This window comes from Panthera pardus, unplaced genomic scaffold (genome assembly GCF_024362965.1).
Source record: "Panthera pardus isolate Hobbes unplaced genomic scaffold, ASM2436296v1 HiC_scaffold_2, whole genome shotgun sequence".
NCBI lineage: Eukaryota > Metazoa > Chordata > Mammalia > Carnivora > Felidae > Panthera > Panthera pardus.
The window spans coordinates 23,274,839-23,293,086 of NW_026526765.1; positions in this window are offsets into that span (position 1 = coordinate 23,274,839).

An 18,248-nucleotide genomic window follows, 5' to 3' on the forward strand; every position below is an offset into this window, starting at 1 on the left:
AAATGCCATTGCATTTTTTCTTAAGATTTTATTTTTAGGGTCTCCTGGGTGGCTCAGTCAACTGACTGTCTGACTCTTGATTTTGGCTCAAGTCATGATCTCATAGTTCATGAGATCAAGTAGTGTGTGGGGCTCTGCACTGAGAGAACTTGGCATTTCTCTCTTACTCTCTCTCTCTTTCAAAATAAATAAATAAACATTAAAATTATTTTTTAATAAAAAAAGGATTTTACTTTAATCTTTATATCCAACATGGGGCTTAAACTTACAACTCTGAGATCAAGAGTCACATGCTCTACTGACTGAGCCAGACGGGTGACCTAAAATGCCCTTACTTTTATCTAAGGTCTTCCTATTGTGATATGGATGCCATACCCCATCATCAACACTACAATACTGAAATCTCCCTTTTTTACCCTTTATCCTTAAGCATTCTCTCTTGTATATCATTTATAGAATTTTATTGTAAAAATCCATATTAAAAAAATTTCCTTGACCCAACATTTACCTCTAGGAATTTCCTAATTCTCTGCTGTCCATTGTAAAAATAGTAATCTAAAAAAGATGTCTAAATTTATGTTCCTTTCTACTTCCCCACACATTCTTTTCAAGTTATTTCATAGTTGCCATTATATCCACCTAGTTTAAGAAAATTAAAAAAAGACTTTCTAAGATGGATATTAGCATACATTCATACAACTAATATTTAGATGGTATTTTTATATTGGACTGTATTGTAAGTATTGCTGCTACTCGGTAATTACAGAATGGAGATAACTAGACTCTTAAGAATATGAATAGGAAAAATAAATTTTTAATTGTATATCCCTACTTTTAATCTTCATAGATACAAAAGAGGGAGGTACAACACACTCAAGAGAGAATATTAATAACAGATGCTTATGTATAGAATTTAACTATTGCTGTAACTTTGCCTTAACATTCAATCAGATAGAGTTTGGGAAGTTCTGGGTATCCCATGACTCAGTCAAGTTGACAAATAAAAGTATCTGTCACAAGGTCTATATTCAAAAGCTGACAAACATATGCATATACTAGCTAATATAGGAGAAACCCATGCAGTTATGCAGTTATTAGATATTATTTATTTCAATAGTACATATAGTATTTGATATATGTTATAGCATATAAATATTATAAAATAGACTCTTCTAGCTGATGTTTGCATTTTGGGTTTGAACATTTTTATTCATTAAAAAAAATCAATTGTTCTGTTAATTGTGGCCTAGCACTAGAGTGTTTATCTATCTATCTATCTATCTATCTATCTATCTATCTATCTATTCACCCAATGCATAATATTCTTACACAAGAAGATATAAATTTTTTTTTAGAAACATCAAAATAGTTCAGATGATTAATGTAGAATTATCTGCCCTACAAATAAGAGACCTAGCCAATAAATTTCACTGGAAAAGTGTTCCAAATATATTTGAAGAAAGTGTTTCAAATTTCAAATATAGTTAAAGAAAGAATAATTGAATCTGGAGAAACACTGATCAAAAAAAGAAACTGGCAAAGATAGCATAGCAAAAGGAAAAACTGAATATACTTTTGAATAACTACTCAACACTTAAAGATAATACTAACAAATACTAACAAATATATTATACAATAAAGTAATAATTGTAGTAATACAATAAATATTGTAGTAATACAATAAAGAAACAATATACCATAACAATGTTTCATTTGAAGTATGGCATTACTTATTACCAGAATATAAGTATATTCCATCCCACATGTTAAAAAAGAGTCATTTCCTTTAGAGATGTTTACCCCTCATTCATGTCTTTCTCGGCCACCATACATGAATTTGCAAACTTCCCTCCTATTCGCTCTATATTCATTTCTCTTCCCTGATTTATTTTTGTCTTTATCAGTAAACACAATTCACTATAATGTATGTATTAACTATTCATTATTTTTATCACTTTTAAAATCTTTCTCACCCCAGTAGAACGTAAGGTCCACAGGGCAGGGAACTTTGTCTGTTTTTTGTTGTTGTCATTTCCCCCTATGGATGTAAATCCAGTGCCTGATTGGCACTTAGTAGGTCCTCAGTAAATACTGATTAAATAAATGAATGCATGAATCATTCCAATAGATTTAAAAAACCATTTAACAAAATCTAATATCTGTTCTTCATAAAAATCCTCAGCAAATTTAATTAGATATTCCTTTGATATGGAAGATATCTAAACTACTAGAAAAATGGTGTCTGTGCAAGTATGTATGTGAAAGAGAGAGACGGAGAGACAGAGAAAGAATATTTTTATCCTCGTCCTAAATTTGAGGGGAAAGGTTTTAGTAATTCTCATTCCTTTCTCTTCTGCATGGTGACAGTGAAGAAGCTAGGAGAGAAGGATAATATCAGAAAATTGAACAGATTTAGAGCTATATGATAGATTTATTACTGGCACTAAGTTTTTAACCTTCTACATATTCTTGCTACCTGACATGTAATTTTTGTGTCCCTCTCACTAACAGCCAGTGCATATATTTGAACACTTCACTTGGGCCTGGCCAAGTGACCTATTTGACCAGTGATAAAGGATTGAAGTGATTGTGCTGATTTTGAGCCTCAGTCTGAAAGAGAACTTACCTCTTTCTGATGCCCTCCTGTGGCTCTCCCATCTGCATGACACTATGTCCTACTTAGGTCTGTGATCTCAGAAGGAGAATGAGATCTAGCACACCTGTTACCGGCTGGCTCTTGACCAGCTGGTAGAGTCTGCCATAAGTAAGTCTGCCAAAGGTGAGACGCGTGGGCAATACTATATTATTGTTGATTAAAGCCACTGACTTTTGTGGTGAATTTTATGTGAAAATAGACTGTAGGCAGATCTATCATGATTGACTTGAACAACCTCTGAAAATTTGGAAATCTGAGGATGAAAGACATCATCACATGATAATAGGATACACGTCTAATTGAGTGTGAAAATGGATATTCAACAATAAATATTAGAAGATTGGCTTTACCTGAGTGTGCCCTTTTGGAGCTGCACTTTCCGCATGTCTGAAAAGATAATGAAATTGAACACCAAGCCCTTTATCTGTGGAATCCTCTAGAAGAAGATATATTGGTCTCGTATTTGGGGGCAAATATGTAAGAAAGTTCACCAATAGGCTGTCAATTTTCTTATAAATAAGATATTGTACCTGAAACATTATTTTTCCTTGATTTTCCTAGAATATTATAATAATCTAAGGAGTGGTCAAAAATATGAGAACCGATATGAAGACATTTTTGTTCCTCCAAGCTCCACCAGACTTGCTACAGCTTTGTAAGTAACAAATGTTTCACTCTTTGGCCAGTAGTAGAGAATATATTAGGATTTTTTGTTTTGGTTTTGGGTTCTTTTGGTGTTTATTTGTTTATTTTTCCTGACCACTGCATTCTTCAAATAGCTGTCTTTCTAAAAACCTGGTTATTACCATTTTTGTTTCACATACTTCAAATGGCATATAGGAAAAATTAAAAACGAGGAAAGAAAATAATCTTTTGGTGCAGCTATTACATTCTCATACTGAGCTTTTCTAAGACATGAGTTGGATCCACAGAAAGATGTCCCGGTGAGTCTAGAACTATGGGAACTCTGAATGCATCAAAAGGCTATGCTGGGGGGAAAATCCTTCAAGCTGCTAACATGACTGCCTGCACTGGCAGTCAGGCTGAGATGCTGTATTAAACAAGCAGTGTAGAGAAATGATATTTGAGCCTGTTACACGTTTGGTGATGGTCTTTCTGGAGTTTACTATGCCATACATCACTTGGATATATCCTTGCTCTCTCCTAAGCGTGTCAACCCCTGTCTACTGACTATTATTTATCTAATTCAATTCTGAAATCCAGCAGTTTTTTTGCATCATTCAACCAACTCCCAAACCACACTAGATTGTCATGTTCTCACTGCTTACATTGAAAGTTGAGGAAATCAAAATGGCATAATAAAATACGTTATGTTCATACAGATTTTCTAGTTTTTCTAAAAATTAAAGTTTAAGATTTGTGTATATGCTCACATTTTTCTTCTCCTATTCCAACTTGTGTATAAATTTAAACACTTAATTTAGTGACCGTGATCCAAAAAAAGATGAAAAAAAAAAGCAAAAACAAACAAACAAACAAACAAACAAACAAACAAAAAAAACCCACCTGAACTATGTCTATTTCCAAAGCTATCAACAGAGGTAATACAGCGAACAAAGGAAAAGTACATATAGGAGCTATCTATCTGCACTCTGTTGGTCTACTGCTGTGTTAATGTGCTAATAGTTTTATGACATATGATCACTTACAAACTTTCAATCTACTAGCAAAGGAAATATTCCAAGATTCATAAGTTTTGTCAGAGCAGATTAAGTAAGTGACTTTTAAACTGTAACCTTCAAGAAGGAGGATTATAACCAGCTGTTCTTCATTTCCAGTGAGAGTAGAAGATATGAAGTTTTGTGGGTTTTTTTTTTTTAATCACAGCAGGAGTGAGTTAGATTGCACAACAGGAAGATACACTTGACAGAAATTCATACAAGACCCTAAAAGATATTAGCGAGGGAGATTTGTAAACTCCTTTTCCATGAGAGTCTTTGCAAACAAATTAGATTCTCCGACCACTGTAATGATCACGGATTCTTGCAAGTGGGTCAAGGAGGTGAACAACAGAATGCTAAGGTAACAAAAAGTCTTGCTTTCTTCTAGGATGGCAGAAGTTCAGTAACAGGTAAGTCATTCCCTTTCTCGCATACATGGCTTCCTCTTTCTCTTTTACCTACTGTGAACTCACAATGAGTAAGTCAGTTTGAACTGGCCAATTCTCTGTTCTCACTGTGGTGCTTTGTTATGGGCAATAAAGGTCTATGCCACAATGGAAGATGTAGACAAAACTAAAATTATGTCATTTATTATTTAATTAACTTATCTCATATTTCTGTCTTAATACCAAAAGATGTCATATATTTTCCATTCTGAATGTTATTTTTATCAGAAGTATTTATTAATGCCTGGATATTCCCTTTTATCTCTGTATTTGCACTGAAAAAATAGTATGAATCAATAGAATCTTTGCATTCAGAAAAAATTCTGCTCTGTTTTTGAAAACAGAGAATGGCTTGAGAATAAAATGCCACTATGAAAAGGAAGAAACAGTCCAAGGGTACGCCTCTTTCATTGATATAGTCATCTGGGGTATGTTTTTACCACCTAACGTCACGTGCTTAATAGAATAAAATAAACTGTTCTCTCTGTGGCTAACTTAGCTGTCTATACTCTCTTTGTTTTAGGTATTAAGGTTGAGTTTTTTTAATGGGCTCAATAATACCTCCTAACCCTGTTTATGCTTTTTGGCAATACCTTTGCCATTCTTCTATCATGAAGCAGGGTGTATTTCCTCATCCATTGAATCCATTAAATCTGGAAATATGACTTCCTTTGACCAAGAGAATGGTTCTCACATGACATTTGAGAGCTCAGGAGATGACCTCTATTAACTTCTTTCTTTTCCTCTTCAAACATTGCCCCAGAGCCACTATCTCAAGCTCACTCCTTGGAATACGAGAAACCACATGAATGAGATTGATGGACCACAGTCCACATACAACACCCACCAACCACACATTGGCCTTCTTCATTGGTTTTTATTTATTTGCTGTCTTTCAAAGGTGTAAGTAAATATTATTTAGTAGGATCAGTGAAGTTTACTGGAGCTACCTGGCAACCAGTGTCCCAAAGCAGTGAACATGTAGAGTGCTAAGTAGCAATGGAGCAACAATACTAGATTAAGGTGTTTCTGTGGAAGGATTTTTGGTGTGCCTTGTCTTTCTTAATTCTTGTACAATTCTGGTGCTCTGGTTTGCCATTGACTTTATAAACTCTTTGGTACACTTAGTTGCCCAATCAAAAGTGGCGTCTATCCCTTGGAACCAAGAAGTAACAACATGACAGTATCGGAACTGACTGGAAGCCACAGATTCTCAAAGAAATGGGGGAAACCTGGGGGGGTGGACACCTAAGTCTGTCAGCACTAGAGGAAGTGAAAAGTTAGGGAAGGCACACAATAGACAAAAACAGCCGAACAAATTCTTGTCTCTCATCCTCTGGAAAGTAATTCTTATAAAATAAGAGGGTATCTTAGAGTGAATAAGAGCTTACCCCCATGAAGGAAATCAGAAATTTAAGATGTATATTCCTTTAAGTGACGTTGGATAGTTTCTATGAAATAAAAGCTCAAATGCATGTAGAAAGATTCTATAGTTTAGCCAATTTTAACTATAGCTTGGTGCTAAATAACTTGCCAGATTGCTATTACTCCCATTCCTCCTGGCATGGCACTTTCAATCACAGCTAATTATCCATTCATTTTATGTAAAAAGATCCACAACTTAGTTTCAAGAATATTTTTGATATTTTTTTCTGTACACTTCTTAAGGACATGTCCATGTAAAAGTAAGTTGACCACCCATCAAGGTGAGGTTATAGTAATTTCCATAAGATCATCATAGCTTCGCCTCTTCATTACACTGTTTGATAACAAAAAAACCCAAAAACATACATGCTACCCATTTGAATCAACAATGTAAATTTTATTGAATTCCTGAAAAGCCTAGTTTTTTGAATATTTGTTGTTTATGAGAAGTTTGAAGTGCAATTGAGAGAAAGTGATAATTAAGATGGTCTTAATTAAGGTGGCAATATCAGTTATTGTGTAAGCATTAACAAATTTGATCATCATATGGACAATTGTTAATTATGCCTGGATAATGGGAATAAATTAACCTCTTCCAGGCAAACTGGGATGTACAGTCTCTTTCCTTAAACTGTATTAAGAATACATTCCTCTGGATTTTCCTAATTCAACTTGTAGTATTCTTCTCTTTGGTAATATTCAGCAAACTTGTAAATAATTTTTTCAAAGTTTAGATTCCCCACAAAAATGCAAATTGTGGTGCATGCAATGCATTCCTGCTAAATATTTAATAAGTAAGTTATTCAATGCTAAATTTTCAGCTACCATTAAGTGTAGAAACAAGAAAAGTCTAGATAAAATTGTTCCAGAAAAAAATGGTTTCTTACCTGTGTAACTGTATTATAAAAGGCCTTGCTTATTATGCTATTTTACAACTTTATGTTACTGAAAATCATTTTATACTTCTGGAATATAATCACAGAAAGTTACATGACTTGAAGAACTGGAATACACCCCCCTTTGTCCACAATGAATGTGATACATCTCTTGCAATTCTAAATTGAGTATAGACGTAAAAATATCAAAATATCAGTGATAAATGAAAACATTAAAATCAATCATCATTTTACCAAATTATTGTGTATTTTTTTTTTCAAATTATGGTTTGGGGCTCTCTTTATTGATTTTATGCACTTTGTGTATAGACATTGTTATGAAATATGTATAATTTTATGTTATAAAATATCAGGTTGCTTAAAATTATTAAGAACATATATGAATTACAAATATTGTCAAAGGGTAGCAGTTTGTCACTTACTGTACTCCTTAAAAATATTTTACTCCAAATATGTATTCAGCATCCCGAATACCACCTGTGGTGTAAAAGTTACTCTTTCAAATAATTGTTTATAGATAGCTCAATCAGTAAATATTTTATTTTTTTCACAAAAAATAATAGAAAATAAATAAGTGTCCTTCCTTTTTTTTATATTTTCACTACTAAAATTGATTAATAAATTACTCTTTATAGTTTTTTGCAACAGTTTAGAACCATGAATCAGAATCTTAAAAAAAGAAATAAATTTTGGATTATTACTTGAAAAGGTAATATGAGAAGCTCTTATTTGAAATTCAAAGAGTTGCTTACAATGCTATTGATATGTCAACATTTTTTATGCCTTTCTCTTTTAAAATAAACACATATACAAACACACATTATTATACTGTAAAAATCTCCAAATATTTTAAATATATTTTATTATGTGAAGAGATAGGTTTAGATAAATGCTTTATAGTAGTAAGTATATGTTTCATATTTAGAAATAAGTATCTGTGGTTATTATTTAGAAATAAGTATCTGTGGACATGTTATTAGTGATTAAATTAGAAATTAAAATAATATAAAACATGAAATTAAGTCTCCATTCTCTTATGGTTTCTGTAGTGCGACATGTTCATTTTTCTAAAGTTCATTACATTTCAAAATAATCACAGTATTTTAGAATCCTCAGTTGTTTGACTTCATCAAGTTTAGGAAACAAATTTAATTATCAATTTTGAATTCTCAGTTTTATCGGATATAATAGACAAATATATTTTCTAAAACAAATTCTGCTTTCAGCTACACAAATCTTTGACAGCATGATTGAGTAGTTTTTTTTTTTGACACATCTCCTACCTTGAAAAATAACCTTTATAATCTTCTTGAGTTTTGAGATAACAAGATCTTTCTGCAAAACAGACACTGAGAAAATAATCACGGTGGCTCGCTCTGCCTTGTACCCCCCATTTTATCAGCTCTCTGCTCCTGCTGTCCTTGTTGACCTCCAGAGTAGAAGCTGAAGAGCATCTTAAGCCTTTTTTCAGCATTGATTAGAAAATAAGCAGAAGATTAGCATGAAAATTAAAGCCCGAATGCATACTTTCCTTTTCATATATATTTAGAGTATACTTATTAATGGAATTTAATAACAAGTATGAATGCAATTACAGGCAATTTACTTGACATTTGTGTCCTCAGAGCATTTTAAATTAGAGAACAAAAAGTCAACACAAGGAAAGAATGCTATTAAAAAACAGGGGTAACTATATAGAGAAGCTGACTTGGTGGTTCATAGAATATATGCATTTTAAAGCTTAATAGACATTACCGGATGTGGTCTTTAAAAAAATAACACGCTTAGTACGCAGGATGTCTTACTGATTTTTATCTGAAAACAGGTTATGCTGTCTGTAAACTTTTTTTTTTTTAATTCCAGAAGTTGATCATTTTGTAATCACTCAAAAGTAAGGGTAAGGGGAAAAGGAAACCTGTAAGTCATGTAATCATACCTTCAAGATTTTAAAATTTGGATATAAATTATTTTAATTAAACATCAATATCTACTTTAATTTATCATTGAGTCCTTTCAAGTGGGTAAGGCAATTGTGAATCTTAAAGACATTCAAAGCAGAATCAAATGCATGCATGCACCCAATATACATTTGAAAGTGCATGCACATACTTAGATGACAATTATGAATATATTTTCCCTAATTACTACTGAAACTGACTTAAACTGCAAAAAGAAGTCGTCTGCAAAATTATAGAAAAAGAGCCTCATTATTTAAATAAATGCGATATTTCTGGCATCATTTTTTTAAAATTAAAATAACCCTTAAGATATGCTAATAATGATAGCACAGATAGAGGATATGAAATAAATTATAATTCAGAAACAATATCTTCTATGAAATTTCAAGAATGAGGACAGTACACCAACACACCTCTCAGGCCAATTCCTTTGCTGTCTTCTTCACCTCAGTTCAGATCTAGTTTGTTCTTTCAACTGGTTAAGACAAAACCTAAGTTTATGCTGTGCGTCTCCTTTCTATCACATTTCTTATCCATAGTGTGACAAAACCCAGTCTGTTACTCCTTCAATATCCAAGTTTTAATTTTTTTTTAACGTTTATTTATTTGAGAGAGAGCAGGAGCTCCTGTGCATGTGAGCACGGGCCTGAGCGGTGGAGGGGCAGAGATGGAGAGGGTGACCGAGGATCCAAAACAGGCTCCGTGCTGACAGCAGAGAGCCTGATGTGGGGCTCAAAAAAGATCGGTGAGATCATGACCTGGGCCAGATGCTTAACTGACCCAGCCACCCAAGTGTCCCCAGTATCCAACTTTTCAACCCTTCACCATCACTAATGTCATCACTCTGATCCAAAAATTACTGCAAATAGAAGTAGCTTCCTGTGTGGGTGACCCGTGCAGTAGGTCCCTGTGAACAGAAGGACCCTCACCTTGGTTTAATGTTCTGCTTTTTCGCTTCTTTAAATTCTTAACATTTTAATTAGAACTGAACATTTTCATTCTGCAAAAGTTGCCCAAATGCTCATATTCCCTCTAGACTCAGCAGAACAACCAAGGTGATTTGTGAAAATTTAGGTTAGACCGTATTGCTCCTTTGCTTAAAGTCCTCTGATTAATGTCAAAGCTAAGATTTGACTAATAGGGTCGTGGATGATTTCTCCACCCTCTAATCTCTCCTATTCTCTTAGGATTCTCTCACTAATTCTCTCCAACTCCAACACTAACCTGATGCTGCTAGACAGACACATACTTCAGTATAATGGATTTCAAGTTTTTTGCATTTGTTGTTTCTAAGTCTAGAAAACACATTCTTAAAATGGACAGGCTTTCCCCCAAGAGAAGAAAAATGTATTCTCTGGGGACAAAAAATTCTGAGATATTAAAAGCTTGGACCCTCGCATGTTCAACCCTACTGGTCAAAATGTGAAGGGATTGAATTTCATGTACAGGGGGGCAATTAAGGAATGTCTGACAAGGTTCCTAAAAGGGCAGGTTATGATATAAAAAATATTGAGAAACTTCAGTCTACCATATTCTCCTACCAGATATGTTATTTCACTTTTTTTTTACTCAGAACTACCTCCTCAGTGGGGTTTTCCCCGACCACTGTCACCCAAGTTTCAAACCGTGAGAGAGAGCTGTCCTCTCCCCCTCCCACTTCCCAACAATTAAAGTTTTCTTTCCCAACACAGACACCCCTCACAATGTAACCTGTTTTATATTTTATTTATCATAGGTAGTGTCAGTGTCTTCCACTAGAACATAAGTAGCATTAGAGACAAGCTTTTGTCAGTCTTGTTTACTTTGGTATTTTGGTGCCTAGAATAGAGTTCTCACACGGTTGGAACTCTGAGCAAATTTGTGAGCGAATGAGTCAAACGACTTGAGGAAAATAAACTGTCTAATTATCAAGGAGTTTATTGATAATGGCTAAAATACAGTAACAATTTTTACCTGTAGTCCTTTCACTATCTAGAAAAATAAGAGAAATGTATTATATACAGAGATAAATTTTCTAAATGGTAAAATATTCAAGCAAAAGGATATATTTGGCTAAAGCTCTGACTTTCATATAAATAACAGGAAATCAAAATATTTTGGTAAAGAAACAGAGGAAACCTCTTTATACCAGAAGCACTATCTTTTTTTTTTTATTGACATCGTAAGATATCATCTTATACCTCAGATTCAAATCCACATAATAAAATTATAAAGATGAAAGATTTATGCGATCTGAAGAGAAAACGGAGTATATCCACATAACGAAATTGTAATGTTTCCTTCCAAATGAAAGTCTTTAGTGGATGCATAAGGCTTTTATGATAGACTTATAGGAATGCAATTTGTTCATAAACATGTTTTGACTCCCCCATATTTAAACATTCATGGGGCGCCTGGGTGGCTCCATTGGTTAAGCGTGGGACTTCGGCTCAGGTCATGATCTCACGGTTTGTTAAGTTAAAGCCCTGCGTCAGGCTCTGTGCTGGCAGCTCAGAGCCTGGAGCCTACTTCGGTTTCTGTTTCCCTCTTTCTCTGCCCCTCCCCCGCTCCCTCAAAAATAAACAAACTTTAAAAAAAATTCATAATAGGACACATGAAAAATCTATTAAAGATTAAAATAATTGGTACTGCCAGGGTAGCACTCCCACAAAGCAGCAATGACATGAAGCTGAGTGGTGCCTTTAACATTTAGAAGAATTACATATTTCCCAGTTGGCTACAATATCTGATAGTCTCTAGATGCTTTTCTACCTCTGGGCAACTGGTTCAACTCTATCTCTCTCCTTGCTCTTTCATCCATCACCTTGATCATGAAGGGTTTAATGTCTATCTTCAAAAATTAATAGTAAAATCATTTTCTTGGGAGGATTACTCAGAAAAGACTTAGAGGCCTATGCGATGTAGGAGATTTGGAGCAAAGGTAAGTACAAAAATCTTTCCCAACATTTAATTAAAAAAAATAAATAAAGCTTTGCATATTCCAAATCTCAGAAATACATTTTGCCATATACTTCCTCTACCTTTAAAACCTTTAATACCTTCCTCTACCTTTTATAAATCTCTCATCTTTCATGTCTCTTTTATAGTCAGTACAAATATTTATAAGTGTTAGTATATTTATTTAATTCCTACAATCCCTATCAATTATTTTTTAGTGTATCATTAACAAGTGTTTTAAAATGACTTGTAATAATAACTGCTTTTATATTTTCTTTTAAATAATATTTTAGACCCATAGGTTGTTTTTTCCTATCATCATTAATTATGAACCAATAATATCCTGAAAATTAATTAAAGTTATAATGGTGGTTAAATGCAAGAGCAGGGCTAGTTTCTCTAGAAATGTCATATGTATAGTATTTTAAAAACTGTAATATTCATATTATCCTATTTAGGTTTACATTATATTATAACAACATGTATTTATGATATATTTGCTGATTATTTGTTAATAGATTAGTAATTAGACTCACCATCTAATAATCTGCTTTCTTATTGTTTTCAGGACAGTACCTTTAAAGTCACATAATATTAACTAAATATTATGTAAATGTGCATCAATATGCATGAATTCCATACATATAGGTGATAGTTCTATTTAAGCCTTATCCAGTATGGTTAACTATGAGTTATTATTTTATTTTATTTTATTATTTTATTTTATTTTATTTTATTTTATTTTAATTTTCAAGCTGACAGTTAGACATTAGAATACTTGAATACTTCTGTCTTATTGAAATGCATGTCAAATACAAAGATACTACTTTGATGAGTGGACTTATGAATTATAATTCATACAATTTCATGTAACCTGAGCTGTAGGCATCTATAAGCCAATGATATTTATTTGGAAATTATTGGGAATTGGAACAATTTAAATAAATCTGGGAAGTCTTCCAAGGCTATCTGTAAGAAGAGAAGTCTCTACTTCTGTGAAAAATCATCTTCCTTGCTGCCAGTTAAAATTACCAAGCATGAAGAGTAACAAGATTACATATGAATATATGAAAAATCTTCAAATAGGCAAAATGAAATTATATATCTTGCATATATGTCTAAAATATTGTTAAGAAATTCAGTATATAAATGCACAGAAATAAGAAACACTTCTTCCTGTGAGAAAAAAAAAGTCTCTGTTTTAATATTTACTTCATTTAAATTCTACTAGATTAAAGATCAGTTTTAAATCAAACATGTATAAATGTGTAATCAAAACTCCTTTAACTCCCCATGTGCCTCACATAATTCCAAGTTATTTAATCAATACTTGGCTGGGCGACAGATGTTAGCATCAATGGACCATATGGTGTTATTAGTATCTACAGACAACAAAATAATAAAAATTCTATACCGATCGCCAGTCCTTTAAATTCTAACCTTATGATTGCTGGCTTTGAAGAGAAGTTATTAAAAGTAACATTTTGTTTTAAAACTACACAAAAGTGTGTTTTTATATAGAATGCCTACTTTAGAAATGTTTATAAGCAATCATCATATAAAATGTGGACTATTTCATCCTGTATGGGTACCATCATATGGGTAATACAAAAATGTAGTGTAATCTAAAACCTTACATATATATATATATAATACTATGGTGTTTCTTTATTTTTTTTTATTTTTTTTTTAACGTTTATTTATTTTTGAGACAGAGAGAGACTGAGCATGAATGGGGGAGGGTCAGAGAGAGGGAGACACAGAATCTGAAACAGGCTCCAGGCTCTGAGCTGTCAGCACAGAGCCTGACGCGGGGCTTGAACTCACGGACCAGGAGATCAAGACCTGAGCCGAAGTCGGCCGCTTAACCGACTGAGCCACCCAGGCGCCCCACTATGGTGTTTCTTTAATGCACTTAAAAAAAGACCTGTAATGCAATCAACTACTTTTTTTTTTTTTCAACGTTTTTTATTTATTTTTGGGACAGAGAGAGACAGAGCATGAACAGGGGAGGGGCAGAGAGAGAGGGAGACACAGAATCGGAAACAGGCTCCAGGCTCCGAGCCATCAGCCCAGAGCCTGACGCGGGGCTTGAACTCACAGACCGCGAGATCGTGACCTGGCTGAAGTCGGACGCTTAACCGACTGCGCCACCCAGGCGCCCCTGCAATCAACTACTTTTAAAACTATAAATGGGAAACAGAACATCTAAAAGCATGAAATCTTACCGTGTGCAATGACATGGATGGAGCTAGAGTGTATTGTGGTAAGCAAAATAAGTTAGCCAGAGTAAGACAAATACCATACGATTTCACTCATATATGGAATTTAAGAAACAAAACATATGAACATAGGGGAAGGTAAAAAGAGAGAGAGAGGGAGAGAAGACAATCATAACTATAGAGAACAAATGGAGGGTTGATGGAGGGAGATGGGTGGAGGATGGGCCAAATGGGTGATGGGTACTAAGGAGGGCACTTGTGATGAGCATTGGGTGTTATATATAAGTGATGAATCACTAAATTCTACACCTGAAATCAGTTTTACCATATGTTAACTAACTAGAATTTAAATAATAACCTGAAATAATAATATAAAAAAAAGAAGATCTGATGTTCGCATCAGTACCTGGATATGGGGAACAACAACCCTGAGGATATTATGAGGGCATAAAGACACATAAAGAGCTTATTCTTGTACTTACTGTTCTTGCCACAATAATGATCACTGAAATACAAATAGAAAATATTTTTGGAGAAGATTTCCTCATGTACGTGACCTAATTTATAAGTTCGAACTGTTCAATAAAGGACAGTATGTGATTTATTTTTCCCCTCAAGCAAAATGTGCCTTAAATTTTTTATAAGTTTTAAATTTCCACCAATATAAGCCATGTCCTAGAGCACAATCATCATTCCAAACATTGCTACAAATCAAATTTAATAAGTCATATTTTCTTTCCTACCAAATTGGATGAAATTGGAGACATGAATAACTTGATTTTCTTCCCAGTGATCTTTGAAAGTGAGGAGAAGAAAATGCTTTTTGCTCTTTTTCTGGAATTGAAATGTCTTCTCTGTGAAACTTATGGTCCATCTTTCTGTAAAAGTTTTATTGACCATCTAAACTCCTCATTTGAAGAGCACTTTACCATAATTACTTTGTTTTACCTCTAAAATGTAATAATTATCAGCAGTTTTAAGATTTGTGGTGAGTTATGTAAAGAACTTCCATATTGCATATCCAGGTAATTGATATTGCCAAATGCAAAGAATGTTTAAGACCTAAGATCTGACTTCACCTAACAGGATTCACAGGAAAATAGAATTTATAAACCAGAAAACCATCATATTCAATTGTTGCAAAATTTTTAATCAAACTGATGTGATTCTTTAAATATTGAGAATACAAAGATGTTGAAAGAATGTATACATGACATTTAGTTATAGAGCCTAAATCACTAATACAGTAGAAGATGTTGAAGTAATTACTTTAATATAGGTATAGATATAGGTTTCTCGTAGTTAATAAATAAAGTATAAGTTTGCTTTAAAACGATGTAATCTTATTTCATTAGAGTTCTCTGTGTGTTCCTAAAACCTTTGAGGAGGGATTTTTCCATTCGTCTCTATTTGTTTACTAAGGAATATGAAATCATAATAAACTTAAGATTTAAGTCATCTGCCTTTATGAAAATAGCTTCTCACTATGTTCCTTTCTTTACATGATCATTTATGTGTCCAGTTAAATAATTATTTCCTGAGAAAATGACAATGCAAGGGAATCTTGGAACATGTAGCAAATTATGTACGTTGATAATCTCTTATGACAATCTGCCATTTTATACCACGTATTTCCCATACTTGAACTTTGTTTTGATTAACTTTTGTTAGTCCACTGGGTATCTAAGAAATGCTCTTAAGAAAGCTATGTGTGTGGTGTCTTTCCAAAATTCTTTGTATCTGCGAATGGCTTTCTGTTGTTTCAATTCACAAAAGAAAAAAAAATACTAATTATATATTCCTGTCTTCAAACTTTTCTTCAGACTCTGCAGATGTTACTTCAATTGCCTTCTGGAACTTCATATAGCAGAGAAAGAGACCTACATCAGAATAAGTTTGTTCGTTTGTTTGTTTGTTTTTTCTTTTAAATAAGCACTTAGATAATTGTACCAGGATAGTTACAGGATTATATGCCCAGCTTTAATTATCATATAATTCATGACAAAGAAAAAAAATCTGGTGAGAAACTACAATGCTCTGTCTTACTTCCATATTCAAAGACTTCTCGCATGCAACTAGTTTTGAATTTATTTCGTTACTTCTTTTTTATTATTCTACATAACACGATTGTAATATTATGTGTATATTTATACACCTAAGATATTTACTCATGATTATGATACTAGGTGCGTATATATAGATAGAATATATTATATTGGGGTGCCTGGGTGGCTCAGTTGTTTAAGCATTTGACTCTTCAGCTCAGGTCATGATCTCAGGGTTTGTGGGTTCAAGCCCTGCATCATGCTCTGCACTGACAACGTGAGCCTGCTTGGGATTCTCCCCCTCACTTTCTGCCCCTCCCCTGCTCATGTGCATTCTCTCTCTGTCTCTGTCTCTCTCTGTCTCTCCAAAACATTTAATCAAGGGGCGCCTGGGTGGCTCAGTCAGCTAAGCATCTGACTTTGGCTCAGGTCGTGATCTCGCGGTCTGTGAGTTCGAGCCCCACGTCGGGCTTTGTGCTGACAGCTCAGAGCCTGGAGCCTGTTTCGGATTCTGTGTCTCCCTCTCTCTGACCCTCCCCCGTTCATGCTCTGTCTCTCTCTGTCTCAAAAATAAATAAAAACATTAAAAAAAAGAGCAAAAAAAATTAATCAAAAAAAGACGTTATTTATTGACTGCCCTTGAGGTATACAATAATTTAGGTTATTACTTACACACTTCAAAATTTTTGGTTTATGATTAAATTGTGATGATGACTGTTGTATGTTTAAGTAGCATGTGTCAAGAACTATGGAGACTCTGGATTTTTAGCTTACTTGCAAACTAATAAGTTAGCTTACAACAAAGTCATAGATAACTTTGCCAGAGACAAAGGGAAATGTGGTAGTTGATGTAGTAGCAGTAGCTCCAGACACATTATCATGCTTGGTCCATGAGCAGCAATTTTTATAGGGCAACAGAGTGAAGATCAGATGATCCTTTCACATGCGGTGGGGGTGCCTTACAAGGGAAGAGCCTGGACACAAGGAAGCCCCATCTTGTGTAAGGAGCTACTAGCAAACCTGTCCAATCTTGTCTCTGTGAAAGTTATTGTCTTTATTATCCCAGACAGTAAAAGCTGCTCAGAGGGAGACACTATCTGCCAAGGCTACTTTCTACAAAAACATCTTTGAAAAGATAGCCCAAGGCAAAAATAATAATTAATAATAATAATAATAATAATGCTTTTGTTCAGAAGGTGTGCAAAAACATGACAGACTCAAGGAGAATTTTCTCCCTGCATATACTTAAAAATCTGTTGTTGGTTTTTTTTTTAGGTTTATTTATTTATTTTTGAGAGCGAGAGAGTGAGCAGGGGAGGGGCACAGAGAGAGGGAAAAAGAATCCTAAGCAGGCTCCACGCTGTCAGCGCAGAACCTGACATGGGGCTCAAACTCACCAACTGTGAAATCATGACCCGAGCCTAAACCAAGAGTCAGACACTTAACTGAGCCACCCAGGTGCCCCTAAAAGTCTAAATGCCCCTAAAAAATAAATGTAAATGTCTCCTGGTTGGCACTGTGAAGTGAAGCAGTTGGCACCTTCCTACCTCTCTCCTCTGACCCTCCTTTCTCATATGCTGTCACTCTTCTCTTTCCTGCCACATCGTAAAGATTTATGTCATTTGCAGTATGTTCCTCAATTATATTGAAGTGTGCCATGATGTGGTAACAATTCAAGAAAATTTAGAGATCATAAGCATTTATCTTGTTCCATTTCCTTGCAACACCTCATTAGAATGGTAGCACTAAATCCCTCCATAGCTAAGACGTTTCATCGCAATTTTAGGAGAAAACAAAAAAGTAAATGAAACCTAACGTTGGCTCAAATTGAAACCAGTCATCAGAAGCTGAGATTGTATGGAATTTGCAGCTGAGGAGAAAGCCAGAAGCATAGCTGCAATCTAGACAAGTTCTAAACTCACAGGCAGGAAAGGAAGGGGCCCAAAACAGTGAAATAAATGAAAATCCATCTATATAGCAT